Here is a 25,519-nt window from a genome sequence, read left to right as displayed (position 1 = left end):
GTCATCAGGGCCATCTGCATCCATTGACTTTGAAAGAGCCAACCCCTCCAAGTGTGATTGGACAGCTTGAATCTCAGAGAAGATTTCAGAAACCTCATTAAAACAACAAAGAGGCTTGATAGTGTCATGTGACTGCCTGCGCCGTTCTGGAGAGACAGTAAGCTTTGTCACACAGAAAGCAGACAGGAGTAACTGAAAAGCCATCGATGAAGCAGATCTCTCTCTCTCTCCCCCTTTTTATCCCAGTAAAGATCAAGATAAGACCCTGCTGCAGCTGGGAAAGCCCCTCAAGCCTACAGCCCGCCACAGCCAGCAACTAGGGGACAAGAATCAACCTCCTCTTCTGCCTTCAGGAGCCCTGAGAAAAGCAAGCCCACAACTGTGCACGTGGCCTAGTGAGGACCTCAGGACTACAATTTCAACTGAGGACTATGGGACTAAGATACTGTTTAAGTTCCAATGCCAGACTTTAATCCAATCACCAAATCTGGCTTCCCTCTGTAATCTACTTATGTGTGTGTGTGTGTGTGTGTGTGTGACTCTCGTGAATATGTAGCATATTTTTAGTAATTTTAACTGGGGTAGAGTGTTAAGAGTAATAAACTTACATCTTTCTTGTTTAAACTCAAGAAAATCTGTCTGATTGGTTCTTTTGCAATTATATTAGAAGGGCCTGTTTCTGTGCTGTATAACTCTATGACTCTATCTAGAAACAGGAGAAAGTGCTCATTGAGGTGGTTAGTTCAATTACTGTGTTAAAAAAGGATAAACCCTGTTGCAGTCAAACCAAAGAAGGGTCGAAAGGGGAGCCTAAGACCCACTCCTTACCCGACGTAACACCATCCTTTAAAGGGGCTATCAATATTTTGAGCTGCCTTTGAATAACCTATTGGTATCTATTCTTTCCATTAGCAGCTTTCCTTTTGTAGAATTGAGCTACACTATCAGGTGAAGGATGGCATTATCTGCTAAATGAACAGAGAAAAGAAACAAAAAACAAGGGTGTATTTATATATCGCCTTTCACATCATCGGGATGTCCCAATGTACTTTGTAGCTAATTAATTGCTTTTAAAGTACAGTCACTATTGTAATGTAGGCAAATGCAGCAGCCAATTTACATATAGCAAGATTCCCCAATTAGCAATGAGATGAAAGACCAATTAATCTGTTTTAGTGATATTGGTTGAGGGATGCATGTTGGTCAGGACACCTAGAGAAAAGTGCCAAGCAAACAGGACCTCACTTTAACCAGATCAGAAGGGCAGCACCTCAGCTCCCCCCCCACCCCCGCCCCCCCGCACCTCACTACACTGAAATACCTTTTCAGATTCTGGAAGATTGGGCTTACAGACAGGAACACATATGCATGTCCCCTTGCAGGAAAAGACAAAACAAAATTGCTCAATAAAAGTGGACCAAAACTATGGTACAAATGGTGCCATGAGTTATGGCGATATGTCCCATTTGAGGTGCATCAGGTACTAGTTTTATAGCGTAATTTTTCTGATTGCATCTGCTATATCGTTATTCCACTCACATGTGCTGAGATATTGCAAAACAATTTTAAAAATTCTTAATTGAAATTAAAAATCTTGCCTATCTCGGTTGGCTGAGTTCTTGATCAGGAGGTGAAATAATTGAAAGACATGAGCTGTGCAACTTCAGTGTAGTGATGTGGGGGGTAGCTGAGGTGCTGCCCTTCTGATCTGGTTAAACTGAGGTCCCGTTTGCTTGGCACTTTTCTCTGGGTGTCTTGACCAACATGCACAGGGTGGTGTTGTGTGGGAGTTGGGGGTTGGTGGCAGGAATTTTAACCCCCAAGGATGGGAGAGCAAGTATAAGTTCTAAAAGTCTCAAAAACAGCCCCAACACACCGCTTCCAGTTTTAACTGGCAAGACAAGGGGCAGGCAACTAATCTGCTCTCAGGAGGTGGGTAAGTCACTGACATCTTTTAAGGAGACTGCGGCCTCCATTTTAATCCATGGAGGCCGGGATTCTTAGGCCTCAGGAAACCTGGCAGGTAAAAGGAGACAAAAAGGGCTGGATCCATGAGGTAAATTTTTTTCCGCCCCTGCTTGTGGGAACAAGGGTGCTTCAACTTGGCCCAATAGACCTATCACCATGCCATTGAACCTCTGTAATCTCCCCCACCCCTTCCACGATGTCCGACCCTCTCCTGATGGGAACCTTCCCGCCTATCAATGTCTGACCCCACCTTCAATGTCCGATCCCACCTTCAATGTCCGATCCACTCCTGAACCCTCGCGGTGTTAGACTTCCCTGGCATCTGCTCCTCAGCTGCTTTCCCACCCATTAGTCAGGCTGGCGGTTGGATGGGAAATCTGTTCAAAAAAGTTAAAAGCCGTCCTGTAGTTAATTTCTGCAGAACGTTTGGGAAACACATACTTTCAGGTTTCCCATTTGGAAATCCTTCCCCCTCAACCACCTTCCATTATCTTCCCAGCCTGAGTAAATATCAGGGCCAAGACATTCCCTGCCCTGTTCAAGGGTGAAACCTGATTACACATAGAAATGACCTAAAATAAAATGTTGCCATCATTTCGCAGTGTTAGCGACCCCTGCTGGGGTGCAATTTTGTACCCACTAGTTGCTATCTGGTATCTTGACTGCTCATGAGGTTAGACATTCAATTGCCAGGAGAATCATGCAATAACCACATACACATACTTTCCAGCAGGGATCACCAAGAAAGGAAGAACTTGCATTTATATATCACTTTTCACAACTTCAAGGAATCCTAATGCTCTTTACAGCCAGTGAAATATTTTTTGAAGTGAAGTCACTGTTGTAATGTAGGAAACATGGCAGCCAATTTGTGCACAGCAAGCTCCAACAAACACAATGTCCTTATGGCCAGATAATTTGTTTTGAGGGACGTTAGTGAGGGATAAATGTTGGTTTCCTCTATCTTCATCAAAGTGTACCATAGGAACATTTACATCCAACTGAGAGGGCATGTGGGGCCTCAGTTTAACATCACATCTGAAAAACTGGGAGTGTTGATCTAGATTATACACTCAACTCTCTGGAGTGAGGCTTGAATATAGAAACTTCTGACTCAGAGACAAGAGTGCTACCCACTAAGCCCTGTCTGACTCTGCCGTTTAATGTCGACATTTAACAGTCACGAGATGCAAGTGAGTTGAACACATACTCTGTTTACCCTGGCAGTATAACTCAGGTCTTCCAGATTCATGTTGCTCTAAGCAATGTCTCTCTGTCGATGCATCAGAGACGACACAATGATTGCAAAAGGATGAAAATGAACTCATAAAACTTATTTTGCAACAATTATATGTTCAACTAAATTGATGCATAAAGAACATTAAGGATCGTTATTTTTGTTTAAAGTCTGTGTTTCTATTAACACAGTGATTGATGCCTCCAACTTAACTCCACTGGAAGTGAAAGCTAATTGCACTGTGCATACATAAAGTTAAAATTATGGCATTTTTCAAAGGGTATAATTTCTGAGTAATTCATCCTAACACTTTTATTGTCAATAATGATTTGTATTTGTCAGAAAATAATACTTATTCAAAGCCCTTTAGTGAGCTAATTTTAATGAACAGTTTCATAGAGGATATTATTTTACGCTTTGACTGAAAAGCAAAATACAATTGACAGTAAAGACATTAAGTGTGAGAAATCGCCTTCAGTCGTGACATATCAGGACAGGAGAACAGAGATTATTTTCCCCCGAAGTCTCAATGCTTTCGCTCACCAAATTTTTGAAAAAGATTTCCTATATATTTGCAAAGATATCATGAAATATTTAAGGACATTAAAGCACTTGAGAAGGTAGTGAAGCAACATGCAAGATGAATCCATTCGTCACCAATCTAAGCTGAAGAAAGGATAGGAATTTGGACTTGTTTTTCTTTATAAAATAGACGACCTAATGAAGTTTTGAAGGTGATGAATCACAGGGTTATAGAGTTATTTATGGCATAGAAGTAGGCCATTCGGCCCATCAAGTCCATGCCAGCTCTCCGCAGAGCAATCCAGTCAGTTCCATTCCGCTGCTCGATCCCCATAGCCCTGCAAGTTTATTTCCTTCAAGTGCCCATCCAATTTCTTTTTTAAATCATTGATTGTCGCCACTTCCACCATCCCCATTCCTTGAGTTCCAGCTCATTACCACTTGCTGCATAAAAATGTTTTTCCTCACATTCCCTCTGCATCTCTTGCCCAAAACCTTCAAACTGTGTCCCCTAGTCCTTGTACCATCAGTTAATGGGAACAGTTTTTCCTTGTCTAACTTATCTAAGTCTGTTATAAGCTTGTACACTGTCAAATCTCCCCTCAATCTCCTTTGCTCCAGAGAGAACAACCCCAGCTATTCCAACGTAACCTTGTACAAAGAACAAAGAACAAAGAACAGTACAGCACAGGAACAGGCCATTCGGCCCTTCAAGCCTGCGCCGATCTTGATGCCTGCCGAAACTAACACCTTCTGCACTTCCAGGGCCCATATCCCTCTATTCCCTTCCTATTCATATATTTGTCAAGATGTCTCTTAAACGTCGCTATCGTATCTACTTCCACCACCTCCCCTGGCAGCAAGTTCCAGGCACTCACCACCCTCTGTGTAAAAAACTTGCCTCGCACATCCCCTCTAAACTTTGCCCCTCGCACCTTAAACCTATGTCCCCTAGTAACTGATTCTTCCACCCTGGGAAAAAGCTTCTGACTATCCACTCTGTCCATGCTGCTCATAACTTTGTAAACCTCTATCATGTCGCCCCTCCACCTCCGTCGTTCCAGTGAAAACAATCCAAGTTTTTCCAATCTCTCCTCACAGCTAATGCCCTCCAGACCAGGCAACATCCTGGTAAACCTCCTCTGTACCCTCTCCAAAGCCTCTATGTCCTTCTGGTAGTGTGGCGACCAGAATTGCATGCAATATTCTAAGTGTGGCCTAACTAAGGTTCTGTACAGCTGCAACATGACTTGCCAATTTTTATACTCTATGCCCCAACCGATGAAGGCAAGCGTGCCGAATGCCTTCTTGACTACCTTATCCACCTGCGTTGCCACTTTCAGTGACCTGTGGACCTGTACGCCCAGATCTCTGCCTGTCAATACTCCTAAGGGTTCTGCCATTTACTGTATACCTCCCACCTGCATTATACCTTCCAAAATGCATTACCTCACATTTGTCCGGATTAAACTCCATCTGCCATTTCTCCGCCCAAGTCTCCAACCGATCTATATCCTGCTGTATCCTCTGACAATCCTCATCATTATCCGCAACTCCACCAACCTTTGTGTCGTCCGCAAACTTACTAATCAGACCAGCTACATTTTCCTCCAAATCATTTATATATACTACAAACAGCAAAGGTCCCAGCATTGATCCCTGCGGAACACCACTAGTCACATCCCTCCATTCAGAAAAACACCCATCCACTGTTACCCTCTGTCTTCTGTGACCGAGCCAGTTCTGTATCCATCTTGCCAGCTCACCTCTGATCCCGTGTGACTTCACCTTTTGTACCAGTCTGCCATGTGGGAGCTTGTCAAAGGCTTTACTAAAGTCCATATAGACAACATCCACCGCCCTTCCCTCATCAATCATCTTCGTCACTTCCTCAAAAAACTCTATCAAATTAGTAAGACACGACCTCCCCTTCACAAAACCATGCTGTCTCTCGCTAATAAGTTTGTTTGTTTCCAAATGGGAGTAAATCCTGTCCCGAAGAATCCTCTCTAATAATTTCCCTACCACTGACGTAAGGCTCACCAGCCTATAATTTCCTGGATTATCCTTGCCACCCTTCTTAAACAAAGGAACAACATTGGCTATTCTCCAGTCCTCTGAGACCTCACCTGTAGCCAATGAGGATGCAAAGATTTCTGTCAAGGCCCCAGCAATTTCTTCTCTTGCCTCCCTCAGTATTCTAGGGTAGATCCCATCAGGCTCTGGGGACTTATCTATCTTAATGCTTTGCAAGACACCCAACACCTCCTCCTTTTTGATAATGAGATGACTGAGACTATCTACACTCCCTTCCCTAGGCTCATCATCCACCAAGTCCTTCTCCTTGGTGAATACTGATTCAAAGTACTCATTTAGCACCTCGCCCATTTCCTCTGGCTCCACGCATAGATTCCCATCTCTGTCCTTGAGTGGGCCAACCCTTTCCCTGGTTACCCTCTTGCTCTTTATATATGTATAAAAAGCCTTGGGATTTTCCTTAATCCTGTTTGCCAATGACTTTTCATGACCCCTTTTAGCCCTCCTAACTCCTTGCTTAAGTTCCTTCCTACTGTCTTTATATTCCTCAAGTGCTTCATCTGTTCCTAGCCTTCCAGCCCTTACAAATGCTTCCTTTTTCTTTTTGACTAGGCTCACAATATCCCGTGTTATCCAAGCTTCCCGAAACCTGCCAAACTTGTCTTTCTTCCTCACAGGAACATGCTGGTCCTGGATTCTAATCAGCTGACGTTTGAAAGACTCCCACATGTCAGATGTTGATTTACCCTCAAACAGTCGCCCCCAATCTAAATTCTTCAGTTCCTGCCTAATATTGTTATAATTAGCCGTCCCCCAATTTAGCACCTTCATCCGAGGACTACTCTTATCCTTATCCACAAGTACCTTAAAACTTATGGAATTATGGTCACTGCTCCCGAAATGCTCCCCCACTGAAACTTCGACCACCTGGCCGGGCTCATTCCCCAATATCAGGTCCAGAATGGCCTAATGTAGCTAAAATCCCCAACCCTGGAACCATTCTTAAATCCCCTCTGCACCTTCTCAAGGACCTAGCGCATCCTTCCTAAAGTGAGTTGACCAGAACTGGACGCAGTATTCTATTCGGGGCCTAACCAGAGCTTTATGTAGGTTCAGCATAACTTCCCTGCTTTTCTGATGAAGGGTCACTGACCTGAAACGTTAACTATGTTTCTCTCTCCACGGATGCTGCCAGACCTCCTGAGTATTTCCAGCATTTCTTGTTTTTATTTCAGACTTCCAGCATCTGTAGTATTTTGCATTTATTCTTTGCTTTTCTATTCATTGCCTCTATTTATGAAGCCCAAAATCCTGTATGCTTTGCTCACCACTCTCTCAATATGCCACCTTCAAAGATCGATGCAGATGCACGCCCAGGTCCCTCTGTCCCTGCAAACTCTTTAGAACTGTGCCATTAAGTCTATATTGACTCACCCTCTAACTTGTCTGTATTAAATTCCATCTGCCATTTGTCTGCCCATTCTGCTAGCTCATCTATGTCCTGTTGCAGGCAGTTCATATCGTCCTCACTGTTCCTCCAAGTTTGGTACCATCAGAAAAATTTGAAATTCTACCCTGTATTCCAGGATACAAGTCATTTACATATAGCAAGAAAAGCACCGGTCTCAGTACTGACCCTTGTGGAATACCACTATCTACTATAGTGCAGTCTGAAAAACAACCATTTACCATGACTTGCTGTTTTCTGTCCTTGAGCCAATTTTTTATCCAATTGGACACTGACCCTCCTATTCCGTGAGCTCAATTTTGTTAACCAGCCTTTTATGCAGTACTTTATCAAATGCTTTCTTAACATCCATACAGACAGCATCCAACACATTCCCTTCATCAACCTTCTGTGTAACTTCATCTAAAAATTCAATTAGATTGGTCAAGCGTGATCTGCCTTTTACAAATCCATGCTGGCTATCTTTAATTGACTCAAACCTTTCCAAGTGCCTATTGATTTTTCCCCCTGATTATTGTTTCTAAAACCTTACCCACTATTGATGTTAAACTAACTGGCCTTTAGTTGCTCGGACTGTCTTTACACCCTTTCTTGAATAAGGGTGTCACATTTGTCACTCTCCAATACTATGGCACTTCCCCCATATCTATGGAAGATTGGAAGATTATGACAAACCCTTCCGCTATTTCCACCTCCACTTCCTTTAGCAACCTGGGATGGATGCCATCCAGACCAGGTGGCTTATCTACCCTAAGCATAGCCAGCCTTTCCAGTACCTCCTCCCCCTCAGTTTTTACCCTGTCCATTGCCTCTACTCCGCTTCCACCAATATTTTGTCAGATTCCTCTTCCTTAGTAAACACCAATACAAAGTACTCATTAATTATTCTAGCCTTACCCTCTGCCTCTAAGTATATATTACCCTCTTTGTCCCTAATAGATCCCACTCCACCTCTTACTACCCACTTACCATTTACATGCCGGTAGAAGATTTTTGGGTTCCCTTTTATGTTGACTGCCATTCTATTCTCATATTCTCTCTTTGCCGGTTTTGTTTTCCTTTTCACCTCCCCTCTCAACTTACTGCATTCGCGCTGTTTCTCACTTGAAGAATTCACCTGACATGCATCATACACCCTCTTCTTTGGTTTCATCATAATCTCTATCTCCCTTGTCACAAGGAGCCCTGCTTTCGGTTCTCTTACCTTTTGCCCTTGTTGAAATGTACCTTGTTTGTACCTGAAGCATCTCTTCTTTAAAGGCCACCCATTGTTCTGTTACAGGGGACGAAGGGGATTGATGGAGTTCTTCCAGTTAAGTTGTTCACTATGGTGACGTGTTCAAACACCAAGTTCAAAAATTAATCAGGCCGATGTTGACTTGCTTTGCTTGGTATCAAAAGAGAGGGGTGGGGGTTTTAATGGTCTCAAGGTGGGAGTTGGAACCTTCCTGCCCCATTCATAGCGGCAATGTGGCCGTCACCATTCTGAAAGGCGTCTAACGCCAAGTGTCCAAACTGCCTGCATGATTCAGGTGGTAGGTCCCTTTCAAAATGGAAATCAAGGTTTTATGACACAAACAGAACCCCGATTACTATTTAGGCCAGAACTAATTGGAGCCTGCACCATGCACGATCTGATCAACTCCATGGGTGAAGGAGCCAAAGAAGTTTGGCAACATTAAGTGTCATAATATTTTTTGGACCCTGGAGGAGCAGTCCAGGGCTCCGAGAAACAAACTGGGACATTGCTGCCCCTGGAACCCCACCCTCCATGATCATGATTCCCTCCTGCCCACAACATAGCCGGCCTGCCAAATTTAAATGAGGTCACAGCCTCAAAGGTCAAACTCAACCAGTCAGTTGCACAAATGTCAAAATCAACTCCAGAAAGTTAGGAGCTAGGGCAGGCCAAGACAGAAGTTTATGACACAAATTGCAATGATCTGGAACCCGCTGCCTGAAAGCGTGGTGGTAGCAGATTCAGTAGAGACTTTCAAAAAGGAATTTGACAAATACTTGAAGGGGAAAAATTTTGCAGGGCTATTGGAAAACAGTAGGGAACTGGGACTAATTGGATAGCTCTTTTAAAGGGCCAGTACAGCCAAAGAAGTCCAAAGTACGGAAAGTCCTCATCAGAGAACTCCTCTTTGCTGACGATGCTGCTTTAACATCTCACACTGAAGAATGCCTGCAGAGTCTCATCGACAGGTTTGCGTCTGCCTGCAATGAATTTGGCCTAACCATCAGCCTCAAGAAAACGAACATCATGGGGCAGGATGTCAGAAATGCTCCATCCATCAATATTGGCGACCACGCTCTGGAAGTGGTTCAAGAGTTCACCTACCTAGGCTCAACTATCACCAGTAACCTGTCTCTAGATGCAGAAATCAACAAGCGCATGGGTAAGGCTTCCACTGCTATGTCCAGACTGGCCAAGAGAGTGTGGGAAAATGGCGCACTGACACGGAACACAAAAGTCCGAGTGTATCAGGCCTGTGTCCTCAGTACCTTGCTCTACGGCAGCGAGGCCTGGACAACGTATGCCAGCCAAGAGCGACGTCTCAATTCATTCCATCTTCGCTGCCTTCGGAGAATACTTGGCATCAGGTGGCAGGACTATATCTCCAACACAGAAGTCCTTGAAGCGGCCAACACCCCCAGCTTATACACACTACTGAGTCAGCGGCGCTTGAGATGGCTTGGCCATGTGAGCCGCATGGAAGATGGCAGGATCCCCAAAGACACATTGTACAGCGAGCTCGCCACTGGTATCAGACCCACCGGCCGTCCATGTCTCCGTTATAAAGACGTCTGCAAACGCGACATGAAATCGTGTGACATTGATCACAAGTCGTGGGAGTCAGTTGCCAGCATTCGCCAGAGCTGGCGGGCAGCCATAAAGACAGGGCTAAATTGTGGCGAGTCGAAGAGACTTAGTAGTTGGCAGGAAAAAAGACAGAGGCGCAAGGGGCGAGCCAACTGTGCAACAGCCCCAACAAACAAATTTCTCTGCAGCACCTGTGGAAGAGCCTGTCACTCCAGAATTGGCCTTTATAGCCACTCCAGGCGCTGCTTCACAAACCACTGACCACCTCCAGGCGCGTATCCATTGTCTCTCGAGATAAGGAGGCCCAAAAGAACAGGCATGATGGGCCAAATTGCTTCCTCCTGTGCTATATGATTGCTAATGTATATTTCATGGCATTGCTCATAGGTAACATTAATAAGTAAATTGAATACATAAATCATATTTTCCTCTTTTATATCAGGTGGATAACTGAGAGTTTATTTATTTAGAGATACAGCACTGAAACAGGCCCTTCGGCCCACCAAGTCTGTGCTGACCAACAACCACCCATTTATACTAACCCTACACTAATCCCATATTCCCTATCACCTACCTACACTAGGGGCAATTTACAACAGCCAATTTACCTATCACCTGCAAGTCTTTGGCTGTGGGAGGAAACCGGAGCACCCGACAAAAACCCACACAGTCACAGACAGAACTTGCAAACTCCGCACAGGCAGTACCCAGAATTGAACCCGGGTCCCTGGAGCTGTGAGGCTTCAGTGCTAACCACTGCACCCTGCGCCACCCTGTGTATCCCTTTCACATATAGCTGTTAAATAAATAGTATTACGACAAGGCAAGAAAGGGGACTAGGGATTCCCTCTTAGCCATTTCCTGGTTTGACTGTAACAGGGTTTAATTTTTAAAGCACTGTGTTTTTAGCTCCCCGTCAGTGAATCCTTGTTCACTGCTCTCCAATTGTAATGGTAAAGAAATCAACCAGACAGGTTTTCTTAGATTCAAACAAGAAAGGTGTAAGTTTATTAACCTTAAAACTCTAATTCAGTTGAAACTACAAAAATTACATGATGCAACTATGCTAGCATGCATACGCGGTGAACACAGATGCAGATAGAGACAGAAAAGGAGAAAGAATAAAGAGGAAAGATCTGAAACAATAGCTGGAGTTCATTTACTGTCTTTTGAGTTTGATGTAAAGTCTTTGATTGCAGTTCAATCTTACCATCTCATTGGTGCCCAGTACACTCTTTCAAACTTGTTTCGATGGTTTTCTGTCTTCTTGAAATCTAGTTGCAGTCTCTTCTTTTCGTGAGAGAGAGCGCGAGCGAGATAGGGAGATGCTGTCTTCCTTCAAGTTCAGTTGCGATCTGACTTCAAACTGTTCTGTGAACACAATTCAAACCAAACCTGGGCCAGCAGGCCAGTCATGTGACTAGCTCGTTTATTTTTCGGGACAACCTGCTCGACACACACGTACTATGATTTGTTTTTGTCATAGGATTTTCTTGCTGTTAAGCAATAGGAGTGTATTGCTATTGAATGAGAGGTTGTAATGGGCCAGTTACACTACAGTTTCTGCACCCCTTCAATGGAAGGTTTCATGTCACATTTACCAATTGCAGTATTACAACAGCTCCAAGCAATTGGAGTGGCACAGTGGCACAGTGGTTAGCACTGCAGCCTCAGCTCCAGTGACCTGGGTTCAATTGTGGGCACTGCCTGTGCGGAGTTTGCAAGTTCTCCCTGTGACTGTGTGCGTTTTCGCCGGGTGCTCTGGTTTCTTCCCACAGCCAAAGATTTGCAGGTTGATAGGTAAATTGGCCATTATAAAATTGCCCCTAGTATAGGTAGGTGGTAGGGGATTATAGTGGATGTGGTAGGAATATGGGATTAGTATAAATGGGTGGTTGGCACAGACTCGGTGGGCCAAAGGGCCTGTTTCAGTGCTGTATCTCTAAATAAAAATTTAAGTTTTGGCAGGTGCTGCAAAAACATCAAGGTGAAAGTGCAATGTTAAGGTGTACCACTGGACTTGCTTATATTTTAATGTTAGAAAGAAGCTGAAAGGACAGATACCGACTTTGTAAGTTTATCACTGACAACATTACTCTAATTGAAAATTTGTGCATCTATAAGGTATCTGTATGAAAACCTTTATTTCATTTGATGTAATAGTTTTGTGCCTTTTTAAAAACTTTAGTCTTTAAGATTGAGTCTCCAAGCTGCCACACATTGCATTGAAAGGGAAGTGCAGCTTTAAAAGAGCTGTAATAATGTAAGGATGGATCCAGAAGGGCATTATTCTTTAATGGCTCTATAAGTAGTCAAAGATTTGATCATAAAATAAGAGTTGAAGATGGATGACTAGAATTAGGCATCGAGAAAAATTAGTTGTCTTTTGAATGAGTTCAACGTGTGTAAGTACCTATTTTGCCCATGGTTTATAGAGTACTACAATCGAGTGATATGCTGCCTGCACTATAGAGGTCATAACTTTTCTTCACATTAATCAATCAAAACAGGCCTTGTTTCACAGCATGCTGGTAAGCTTAAAAGGAAAAATACGAAGAGATGGGCCATGAAATGAGATTACAGTGACACAAAGCCAAGATTCATTCCTATTTAATGGAAATGTAATCACAGTTTCCTTTAGTGGGCCTTGGAGAGGGTACAGGGGGGATTTGCTAGAATGGTACCAGGGATAGGCGAACCTCAGTTAAGTGGAGAGATTAGAGAACCTGGGTTGTTCTCCTTGGAGCAGAGTAGGTTATATGGAGATTTAATAGAAGTGTTCAAAATTATGAAGGGATTTGATACAGTAGATAGGGAGAAACATTTTCTACTGGCAGGAGGATTGGTCACCAGAGGACACACATTTAAGGTAATTGGCAAAAGAATTGAAGCAAGATGAGGGGAAATGTATTTATGCAGTGAGTTGTTGTCCTCTGGAATGCATTGTCTGAAATGGTGGTAGAAGCAGATTCAATAGTAACTTTCAAAAGGGAATTAGATAAATGCTAAAAAGAAAAAAATCTGCAGGGCAATGGGGAAAGAGAAGGGGAGTTGGGCTCATTGAAAAGCTCTTGCAAAGAGTCGACACAAGCCCGATGTACCAATAGCCTCCTTCTGTGCTGTAATTTTCTTCGGCTTCAACATATTTGTCTCAGACTTTCCTTCTTCCTACAATGTCTGAGCAGGTAAAACCTAAGATTAGTGTCACCTCACCATTACTCCCTCATTGACCTCATCTTGGCTCCTAAGGCTACAAATTATTGGCAAAATTATTGGCCAGATGCTTAACAGATCTGTGACATTCCTTTGTCTGTTATTTTAATGGAGACTTGGATTCACTGGAATTAAAGTGGTTAATAATCTGCTATGATAGTAAAAAGAGGATTGCAATATGTATGTGTTCATCATTCATTCCTGTATGGTTTACTGTCATTTCTGTTCTCTACTCTTTGCAATCTTGTTGATGTCCTACATTATGGTGCCTTGGGCCTTCACCCAGATTCCTCAGTAATGATAAAACTCTGGAGTGTTCAGTTTCTGTTCTGCAACATGAAGAGTTGGATTTCTTCTGTGTGCCATTTTTTGGTACATATGTACAAGTTCAGGTTAAGTCCTACCTGCACAATTGTAACAAAGATTTGTCAGCCAGCGCATTAAGAATTGTACATAGAGAGGATTAGTGTCAGCAATGGCTCACATCATGAGTCAGAAGATCTTGGGATCAAGTCCCACTCCAGAGATTGAGAACAAAATGTAGACTGATTTCATTTTCCATTTCATGCCTCCATTGGTTTACAAGTTGCTCTCATCACACAGTGTATGATTATAATATGGGGCTGAATTTAGTTAACCTGCCATGGGTCCCAGTGGCAGACCCAGAGGTGGGTGCCATCGCGCTCGCCATTTGCATGGCTGGCCCACCACGATCACACGGCGGGTGGCCAATTATCATAATAGAGGCGTGGAGCCCGTCCAATTATGCGACAGGGGCAGGCTCCGAGGTGCTGATTGTGGCGTCAGATGACTCTGGTGCAGGTGATGGTGCCATATTTAAAGCCTGCCAGCCCTGCTTGTATTGCTGCCTTTGAGTGATTTACTCTTTGCTGATTGCCACTGAACCCGGTGTGGTAGTGACTCCTGGACCACCAGCCCACCCCCAGCCCCGAAGAAGGATGGCACACTATGGCAGAGGCAAGATCCCAGGGTTTAGCAATGACTCCCTGGAGACTCTCCTCAGGCTGCCAGGGAAAGGCAGGAGGTCCTCTTCCCCCGAGATGGCAAAAAAGAGATCTGCCCACCTGACCAAGCAAGCCTGGATGGAGATCGCAGAGGAAATCAACAGCCATGGGGTCACTCCCCCCCCCCACCCCCAACGAACATGAGTGCAGTGTAGGAAGAGAGTTAATGACCTCCTTCATTCTGCCAAGGTGAGTGCTCTGCACCCCTCCCCCTTGGGGATTTCATGTGGCTACGCGGAAGGCAGTGCAACATGGGGAGTGAGGCACCACAAAGGCACTGGAAAGAGGGTTAGGCATCATTACATCCTTTCAGATGCATGGCTGCGTCTTGGACACAGACCACCTTCTTTCACAGCTCAGCCCCATTACCTGCCCTGAGAACAATGTGGGGGGCAGCCACGTAGGAAACCCCAACAGGAGACAAGGGATTTCCACTAGCAGAATGATTCTCTCGCTCTTCCCACAAAGTCTCACTATCTCCCTCTTTCTACTTGCAGGACATGCGGGCCCATAACAACAGGGAGACCTTAAGGACTGGTGGTGGAATTCCGGATATATAAGTCTCTGTCGACAGCTGAGGAGGAGACACTGGAGTTAGCGGAGACCCAGGGCAGCCACTCAATAGCAGATGGTGAGACTGGAGTCTCCGTGCAAGAGAGTGAGGCTTGTCTTCATTCGACATCCAACACACTTCTGGATATCCACGCCAGGCATGCCTGGCATGACAAGATCTGCACTGCCTAATCCACACATGCTCATGTTCTCTCATGCAGATTGGTGTCCACAGGAGGCTCCAACTGAAGGGGGACAAGCATCAACCTCTAAGGAGGAGCAGTCAGAGGATGTACCGTTACATGACTCTCCTGCACCTTCCATCAGTGCAGATACATTCACCTCGGTGCATTTCTGCTTGGCTGTAGTATCAGGCCACAGGCTTGTGAGAGCACCGCACACACACCCGAGCAACTGGCTGAGGCTGAGACAGCCGAGGCCTCCGAAGTCGGAGGACTGTGGGTGGCTAGGCCATGCTGAGTCCCAGGCTGATGACAAGCCTCTGGTATCAACAGCACAGACCGTGCTGGAGTTGCAGAGAGGGATAAGGCAACATCTGGCGGAGATGCCAGAGGCCATGTGCAGCCATGAGCGGTTGATGGAGGAGTCCATCATGCCACGAGTGCTGCCATGTCTCAGGCGTGTGAATGCATGGCTTCCTCTATTGAGAGGTTGGCAACCCTCATGGAGAACCAGATCTCACAAATGTCTGCAGACCTGCACAAGATTGCCTTGGCCATGAGCTCAATGCAGCTGTGGCAAAGTGAGAGAAGGACGAGGCGCCTGGAGTCTTCGCCTGGTCCTCGTCCTTCACTGGTCAGCAGAGAGGTTCAAGTGAGCCTTGAAAGGGAAGAGCAGAGGCTGGCCTCCACAGCTGGGACTCGCCTCAGGGAGTGTGGACAGCAGACCTTCAGCCTCTCTTCCAGTGAGCCCAGCTCCAGCAGCCACGATGCCTGAGGAGAGTCCTGCATCTGTGAAGGAAACTCTCAGGCAGCCGGGGCCTTCCAGGCCTTAGGCATCCAGAGGATCGCCGCTGAAATCATCACAGGGCAAGGGGCAGCCTGATCAGCAGCCTGCCTCCAGCACTGCCGCTCTCACAGGAGTCGCACCTCATAAAAGAACATGAAAACATACAAAGAAAAGCACATAGACACACTTGGGGCTTCACAGGCATTTGACATTTGCCATTTGTTTTGTGTTATAAAGTTCTATTGTTATTTCAGTTCACATTCATTGTTGAAAATTGCTTATTCTTTCATGCCGTAATTGTGAGATGCTGTCTTTCTCCTTCTCCCTTAATGAGCTGCCAGTGTAGCCACAGCCCTCCTTTGGTCAGCGTCTAAGATAATCATGATAAGCATGTGGGTAAGCTGGGCACTAGGCACGGAGTCCAAGTAGAAAGGAGGCAACAGACTGAATGCATTGAGGTGAGTCTTTACTGAGTTCACCCTGAGAGGCCATCGTGTTGCCTGAAAGCGGGTAAGTTTGAGATTGTCTCTTGCCTCCTTGGCCTGTCACTCATTTGTGCCTGGCCTCCAGTGCAAGATGTTCAACATCCAGTGCTGCCTGCTCATTATCCTCCTATTCCTCGTCAGCTGAGGACTGGCAATCAATCATGTCCTCTTCATTCAAAGCCTCCCCACTGTGCAGTGCTAGATTGTGCAGAGCACAGCAGACCACCATGATAGGTGAGACCCTCGCAGGGGCTGACTGCAGGACTCCACCGATCAATCCAGGTACTAGAATCTCATCTTCAGCAGTCCAATGGCCTGCTTGATGGTCGCTCGGGTGGAACTGTGGCAAGTGTTGTACGTCTACTCTGCTGCAGTGCGAGAGTTCATCACAGGCGTGAGTAGCCATGTCTTCAAAGGGTAGCCCTTGTACCCAAGAATCCATACTTGAAGGCAAATTGGGGGGGCCTGAAAATCTGTGGCACCTGGGACTGTCGAAGTACTTAGGTGTCTTGGCTGCTTCCCAGGAAGCGGGCACACACCTGCAGGAAATGCTTTTGGTGGTCGCAGACCAATTGAATGTTGATAGAATGGAAGCCCTTCCCATTGATGAAGGTGGCTGGCTGGTCCACTGGAGCCTTGATGGCCACATACGTACAATCTATCACAACTTTCACCTAGTGGAATCCAACGATGGTCCCGAAGCCAATGGCCCTCTCTGCCTGACTGTCAGGGTAGGTCCAGTAGTGCACATTGTCCCCGACCCTCTTGAACAGGGCATTGGTCACCTCCTTGATGCAGCGCTGACCCCACACATGTCCCCAGTGGATTCCTAGAAAGATGCAGATGCTTAAAAGTTAACTGCCACTGCGATATTCAGGGGCACTGGCATAGGGTGACCACTGAATCCCATAGGTTGCAACTCATTCTGCAGCATGGCGCATACGTCGGTGACAACCTCCCTGGAGAACCGTAGTCTTTGCTGACAATGCCACTAGGACATTTGGAGGTAGCTGAGTCGAATCCAGTACACTCTCTGGTGCAGGGCCCTTCTTGGTGTGGCCGACTGTTGTTGCTCTTGTTGTGGAGCTTCACGGGCAAGCACAGCTACCTCCTGGCCCTCCCTCCATCGGAGGCACTGCATCATGCCGCAGGGGTCCAAAAAGACAGTATATGAGACCCATGCCAGGTGATCAGTAGGCCTCCAGAGAGCTGTCCTTGCAGAGAAGTTGCCTTGGCATCGTTGTCTTTGCTACTGCTCTTGGCTGACATGTTAATAGCCCTCATTGTCCACCTTTGCTGAGAGTCAACCCTCTCACCTGATAAAATGGCCATCCGACCCTCTCACCTCAGACCACGCCCCCCAGTCGTGCCACCCATGACCAAGCCCACCCAGACAGAGTGCACAGCACTGCAGTCTGACAATGGCCTCCGCTCCCCCCTCTTCCCCGAGGCAGTGTTCGTCATGGATGCCTTCCCCTCACGACACTGAGGCCTTGCCTTGGTGTTGCCACCTTTCAGTAACTGGAGATCCAAAGGCAGGTGAGGGCTGCCTGCTGTCCACTTAATTCCAAGCCGCCCATTGAATCGCTATTAATTGCATGCAATGTATTATAACTATCTTCAGTAATTCAAATGGCAGCCCCAATGCAGCGGGGAAGCGCCATGCCTTGGCGCTTTCCTGCCACTGACTAAATCTGTAACCGACATCATGACATTGGATTTCCAGGTGGACGTGTCCAACACTATTCCCTGGCACCCACCTCATGCCTCCATTCCCGTTCCAAACAGCCTCGCTAAATGAGGTAAAGGCAGAGGTGTAAAAGATTCTGTCCTTGTATTCTGCTGAATTATGAAGTAGTTTGATAGAAGTGAGAAATGTTGGTAAAAAGCACTGAAAATTCGAGTGCAATGTTATGCCTTTCCCCAGGTATTCAGGAACTACAAGAAGTGCAACCTTTGGACCAGTCTAGGTAACCTCTTACCATTTGGTGACCCAGTTTAAATGAACGATTACCTTCTCTCAACTTTGCCTCTATTTAACAACTGGAACTAATCAACATAAATAGCAACTTGCATTTAAATAGCACCTTTAACAGAGCAAAACATCCCAAGGTGCTTCACAGGAGTGTTATCAAACAAAATTTGACCCCGTGCCACACAGGTCGATTTTAAGGAGTATCTTAAAGCAGGAGAGAGAGAGGTAGAGAAGCTTAGCAAGGGAATTTCAGAGCTTAGGGCCTGGACAGCAAATAGTGGAGTGATGAAAATCAAGGATGCTGAAGATTAATCAGGGCAAAATTAAGCAGCCTTAAGACTTCCATGTCAGCTATGAAAAAGAAGACGAGCTGATCCATACAGCCTATCCTGTCCTGACACAATAGAACTTATACACACCATCACTCACAACGCCCCCATCCTTTAAAAAGATATGGGGGAAACAGAGGGGTAATATTTCTAATCATTAGTGTCTCCAACTCTGAGATTGGCACACTGCGAACACCGATCGGGAAATTCGACACATGCTTCCCCCTCTGCACGATTTTCTTTTCCATTGAAGTTAATGGAAAAGACAGATCAGGCAGGATTCAAAATGGGCTGCTGATTTGCTGTCACTCATTTTGCACTGCTGCTCAAGGCAAATTTATACCCCAGTGTCCCTCAAGATCAAGGTTTACTCTTACTGACGGATATCTAGTCCGGGTGCTCCGGTTTCCTCCCACAGGCCAAAGACTTGCAGGTTGGTAAGTAAATTGGCCATGGTAAATTGCCCCTAGTGGAGGTAGGTGGTAGGAGAATTGAGGGAAGTGGGGATGTGAGAGGGAAATGGGATTAATGTAGGATTAGTGTAAATGCCCTTCGCTTTGCAAGCTGGAACGTTAGAACTATGTGTCCTGGCCTGTCGGAAGACCTTACACAAATCAACGATTCTCGGAAGACCGCCATCATTAACAACGAGCTCAGTAGACTCAATGTAGACATTGCAGCACTTCAGGAGACACACCTCCCCGCGAGTGGATCTCTAGCAGAGCAAGACTACACCTTCTTCTGGCAGGGCAGGGATCCTGAAGAACCAAGACAGCATGGAGTGGGCTTCGCCATCAGAAACTCCTTGCTCAGCATGATAGAGCCTCCCTCAAATGACACGGAACGCATACTGTCCATCCGACTGCTCACCATCTCTGGTCCAGTACACCTACTCAGCATCTATGCTCCAACACTCTGCTCCCCACATGAAGCTAAAGATCAGTTCTACGAGGAACTCCATAACATCATTAGCAGCATCCCCAACACCGAACACCTATTCCTGCTGGGGGACTTTAATGCCAGGGTTGGGGCTGATCATGACTCATGGCCCTCCTGCCTTGGGCACTATGGCGTTGGAAGGATGAATGAGAACGGGCAGAGACTGCTTGAGTTGTGTACCTATCATAACCTCTGCATCACCAACTCGTTCTTTCACACTAAACCCTGTCACCAGGTTTCATGGAGGCACCCAAGATCACGTCGTTGGCACCAGCTAGACCTCATTGTCACAAGGCGAGCCGCCTTAAGCAGTGTTCAAATCACACACAGCTTCCACAGTGCGGACTGCGACACCGACCACTCCCTGGTGTGCAGCAAGGTTAGACTCAGACCAAAGAAGTTGCATCATTCCAAGCAGAAGGGCCACCCGCGCATCAACACGAACAGAATCTCTCACCCACAGCTGTTACAAAAATTTCTAAATTCAATTATAACAGCCCTTCAAAACACTCCCACAGGGGATGCTGAGACCAAGTGGGCCCACATCAGAGACGCCATCTATGAGTCGGCTTTGACCACCTATGGCAAAAGTGCGAAGAGAAATGCAGACTGGTTTCAATCTCATAATGAAGAGCTGGAACATGTCATAGCCGCTAAGCGCATTGCACTGTTAAACTACAAGAAAGCTCCCAGCGAGTTAACATCGGTAGCACTTAAAGCAGCCAGAAGCACTGCACAAAGAACAGCCAGGCGCTGCGCAAATGACGACTGACAACACCTATACAGTCATATTCAGCTGGCCTCAGACACCTGAAACATCAGAGGAATGTATGATGGCATGAAGAGAGCTCTTGGGCCAACCATCAAGAAGATCGCCCCCCTCAAATCTAAATCAGGGGACATAATCACTGACCAACGCAAACAAATGGACCGCTGGGCTGAGCACTACCTAGAACTGTACTCCAGGGAGAATGTTGTCCTCAATGCAGCCCAGCCTCTACCAGTCATGGATGAGCTGGACATACAGCCAACAAAATCGGAACTCAGTGATGCCATTGATTCTCTAGCCAGCGGAAAAGCCCCTGGGAAGGACAGCATTACCCCTGAAATAATCAAGAGTGCCAAGCCTGCTATACTCTCAGCACTACATGAACTGCTATGCCTGTGCTGGGACGAGGGAGCAGTACCTCAGGACATGCGCGATGCCAATATCATCACCGTTTATAAAAACAAAGGTGACCGCGGTGACTGCAACAACTACCGTGGAATCTCCCTGCTCAGCATAGTGGGGAAAGTCTTTGCTCGAGTCGCTCTAAACAGGCTCCAGAAGCTGGCCGAGCGCGTCAATCCTGAGGCACAGTGTGGCTTTCGTGCAGAGAGATCGACCATTGACATGCTGTTCTCCCTTCGTGAGATACAGGAAAAATGCCGCGAACAACAGATGCCCCTCTACATTGCTTTCATTGATCTCACCAAAGCCTTTGACCTCGTCAGCAGACGTGGTCTCTTCAGACTACTAGAAAAGATTGGATGTCCACCAAAGCTACTAAGTATCATCACCTCATTCCATGACAATATGAAAGGCACAATTCAACGTGGTGGCTCCTCATCAGACCCCTTTCCTATCCTGAGTGGCGTGAAACAGGGCTGTGTTCTCGCACCCACACTTTTTGGGATTTTCTTCTCCCTGCTGCTTTCACATGCGTTCAAGTCCTCTGAAGAAGGAATTTTCCTCCACACAAGATCAGGGGGCAGGTTGTTTAACCTTGCTCGTCTAAGAGCGAAGACCAAAGTACGGAAAGTCCACATCAGGGAACTCCTCTTTGCTGACGATGCTGCATTAACATCTCACACTGAAGAGTGCCTGCAGAGTCTCATCGACAGGTTTGTGGCTGCCTGCAATGAATTTGGCCTAACCATCAGCCTCAAGAAAACGAACATCATGGGACAGGACGTCAGAAATGCTCCATCCATCAATATTGGCGACCACGCTCTGGAAGTGGTTCAAGAGTTCACCTACCTAGGCTCAACTATCACCAGTAACCTGTCTCTCAATGCAGAAATCAACAAGCGCATGGGAAAGGCTTCCACTGCTATGTCCAGACTGGCCAAGAGAGTGTGGGAAAATGGCACACTGACACGGAACACAAAAGTCCGAGTGTATCAAGCCTGTGTCCTCAGTACCTTGCTCTATGGCAGCGGGGACTGGACAACATATGTCAGCCAAGAGCGATATCTGAATTCATTCCATCTTCGCTGCCTCCGGAGAATACTTGGCATCAGGTGGCAGGACCGTATCTCCAACACAGAAGTCCTTGAGGCGGCCAACATCCCCAGCTTATACACACTACTGAGTCAACGGCGCTTGAGATGGCTTGGCCATGTGAGCTGCATGGAGGATGGCAGGATCCCCAAAGACACATTGTACAGCGAGCTCGCCACTGGTATCAGGCCCACCGGCCGTCCATGTCTCCGCTTTAAAGACTTCTGCAAACGCGAGATGAAGTCCTGTGACATTGATCACAAGTCGTGGGAGTCAGTTGCCAGCGTTCGCCAGAGCTGGCGGGCAGCCATAAAGGCGGGGCTAAAGTGTGGCGAGTCGAAGAGACTTAGCAGTTGGCAGGAAAAAAGACAGAGGCGCAAGGGGAGAGCCAACTGTGTAACAGCCCCGACAAACAAATTTTTCTGCAGCACCTGTGGAAGAGCCTGTCACTCTAGAATTGGCCTTTATAGCCACTCCAGGCGCTGCTCCACAAACCACTGACCACCTCCAGGCGCTTACCCATTGTCTCTCGAGATAAGGAGGCCAAAGATAGATAGAAAGATAGTGTAAATGAGTGGTTGATGGTCAGCATAGACTCAGTGGGCCGAAGGGTCTGTTTCAGTGGTGTATCTCTCTATGACTCTCTCTATGACTCTATGACTCTATGATAGTGGGATTTGGGAGTGGGCTGGAGGTGAGGGTCGTATCAATGAAAATGATTTGTTATGTGAGCTGCATACCGTAATCTCATGCTTGCTTGCACCCATGTGCATGTCTCCTGTCTTCCAAAAGGTGGACTTGGTGAATGCTTTTATTAGATGGGGGTAATTATCAGAATGCATGAGTGTTGGCGCTGTGCCAATTCTGTGCCTTGCCTAAACTCCCAACAGCAGGTACACGCCTCATGGCCCCACAAAAATACTCCGACACTCATGTGGCCCCTTTCCAAAATAGCCGCCAAACCCTCGTCCACCCCTCCCCTCCCTCCAGGCCTGGAATAGTGTTGGCTCTGTGTAGGAACCGGCTGAATTCTTGGTAAGACACGTGCAGCTTGCCAGATCCATACAAATGAAGCCTAGGTCTCGAGGATTGCACATTTTGTGCCTTATGTTAAAATCAGACCCATTGTGTGTTAACTGATATGTCTGTTATCTGAGCACCTTTCAGATGAGACATTAAACCAAGGTCCCATTGCCCTCTCAGGTGGACTTAAAAGATCCCATGACACTATTTTGAAGAAGAGCAGAGGAGTTGTTGCTGGTGTCCTGGCCAATATTTATCCCCCAATCAACAGATTATCTGGCCACTACCACATTGTTTTTGTGGGATCTTGCTGTTGTTAAGACCGAGGTGGGAGGAGTGCACTGTCTTTTCTAATCCCACATCTCTGCAGGTCACAACATATATTTAAAAAAATGTTTACCCAGTTGCCAATTCGATCAATTATATATTCTACTCTTTACCCCAGAATAAAATACACCAACTAGGTTTCTTTAATAAACAACAAAATTATCGGTTTATGAACAAACAAGACATATCCACTAATGAAGCAAAGCATTAACACACAGATTGAAATATGAAAGTTCCCTTTTTAAATTCCCCCACACTCACACACACAATGAAGAAAATACAGAAATTCTCTCTGTTACCAAAAAAAAGACATAAAAGAATACTTTAGCCAAATACTTGCTAATTCTTGAAGAAAAAAGAGAAGATATAGAAAGAAGTCAGTTGTCCCTTTTGGTCTGGTGTCCAGGTATGTGGAGACGGGTCAATGGCATCTTTTCTAAAGCAGTTCTTTTCAGGCGGCATTGCGAATTAACCTGGCAGGTTTTTCCAGCTTCACAGGTGATGCAGCACCAGGGATTTTAGCTCTCCCACACTGGATCTTTGCAGGATTTCTTCAAAGAGGTACAGAAAGAGGTGAGCTGGGTGGTTCCTTTCTCCTTGGCAGGCAAAACATCAACTGTCTTCAAAACAGTTCAAACCCCAACAAAACGTCAACCTCCTGACCTCCATAAACCTTGACATGTGGCTTCTCTGTAAACATTTTCCCCAGGTCACCGAGGCCTCTGTTGTTTACTGAGCCCAAAGCACATAATTTCCAGCAAAGGTTGTTTTCAAACAACATCTCAGTGTCCTTTCAGTGAATTGTCAACAACAAAGCAAAGTCCAGCATTTATAAAATCTTCAGTCTTCCAATGAATCCATCTCTACAATTTAAATATGTGTCCTCAAAAAAATACTTAACAAAAGATATGGAAGCATCTTCATAACACTGTGCACAGGTTGGTTGCCACGTTTCCTACATTACAACAGTTACTACACTTCAAGAGTACTTCATTGGCTGTAAAGTGTTTTGGGATGTCATGAGGTCGCGAAAGGCCCGAAATAAATGCAAGTTTGTATGGTGCTTGCATGCTGTTAACTGAACACTAGGTGGTCCCATGTTGGGAATAAGCAAATTGGAGCAATTACGCATCTTTTGCATTACTTTTGTTATTCTTTGATGGGAATTTTCCAGAGGATCTGGAAATTTAAAAAAAATAGTTAGACTATAGCAATTAATAGTGTTGTGACCGAAGCAGGAGTGGTGCACTGTCAGTTCAGTCCCATTACTCCACAGGTCACAGCATTTTATTAAAGGTTCCCACCTACCGGAAATTAGCCAAATTAAATACTTTATTAAGCCCCAGAAAAAAAACACACCAAACCATGTATCTTTAAACAACAACAAATGAACCATTTATTAATAAACTAAATCTTCAACAATACTGAGATAAATCTAGGTCTGAAAATACTTTATAACTTCTTATTCCTCCTAACCCTCATGCACACACACAAACATTCAAAAAACATTGGTAACCGGTTCTAAAATTATGTTTTAAATTAGAGCTGTTTCTTAGGAATAATAAAACAACTGGGTTGTAAATCTTGGCGGGTTACATTCCCGGTTCGGTTCGGTGTCCCAGAGTCGAATAGTCAGGTGCCACTTGAAGTCTCCAGGCGAGTTTGATGGACAGTCTGTAATGGATAGGCAATCATGGTACTTCAGCTGTAGTAGGCGTCACACAGATCTTTTAACAAGGAGTATAACAACAGATCTATTTAGATTTTGAATTACCAGTCTATCAGTAGAAACTTTACTGAGTTTCCAGAACTCCCAGAAACACAAAAGGCAACAGTAAATCACTCCTGAGGCAGAGACGTCTCAGAGACTGGAGGTAAAAAAGGAATTTGCTACCGGGCGGCACAGTGGCGCAGTGGTTAGCACCGCAGCCTCACAGCTCCAGGGACCCGGGTTCGATTCCGGGTACTGCCTGTGTGGAGTTTGCAAGTTCTCCCTGTGTCTGTGTGGGTTTTCTCCGGGTGCTCCGGTTTCCTCCCACAAGCCAAAAGACTTGCAGGTTGATAGGTAAATTGGCCATTATAAATTGTCACTAGTATAGGTAGGTGGTAGGGAAATATAGGGACAGGTAGGGATGTTTGGTAGGAATATGGCATTAGTGTAGGATTAGTATAAATGGGTGGTTGATGTTCGGCACAGACTCGGTGGGCTGAAGGGCCTGTTTCAGTGCTGTATCTCTAATCTAATCTAATCTAATCTAATCTAATCTACCTCCAATAATGCAAATATTCCCTTCTAGGGGTCTTTTCCTCTTTAGGCAAAACACAGCCTGTAGGCCAATGTAGATTTTCTGCTGAGAGAG

This window comes from Heterodontus francisci, chromosome 31 (assembly GCF_036365525.1).
Source record: "Heterodontus francisci isolate sHetFra1 chromosome 31, sHetFra1.hap1, whole genome shotgun sequence".
In the NCBI taxonomy this organism is placed as follows: domain Eukaryota; kingdom Metazoa; phylum Chordata; class Chondrichthyes; order Heterodontiformes; family Heterodontidae; genus Heterodontus; species Heterodontus francisci.
The sequence above is the reverse complement of the archived record's forward strand: the minus strand, read 5'-3'. Positions refer to the sequence as shown.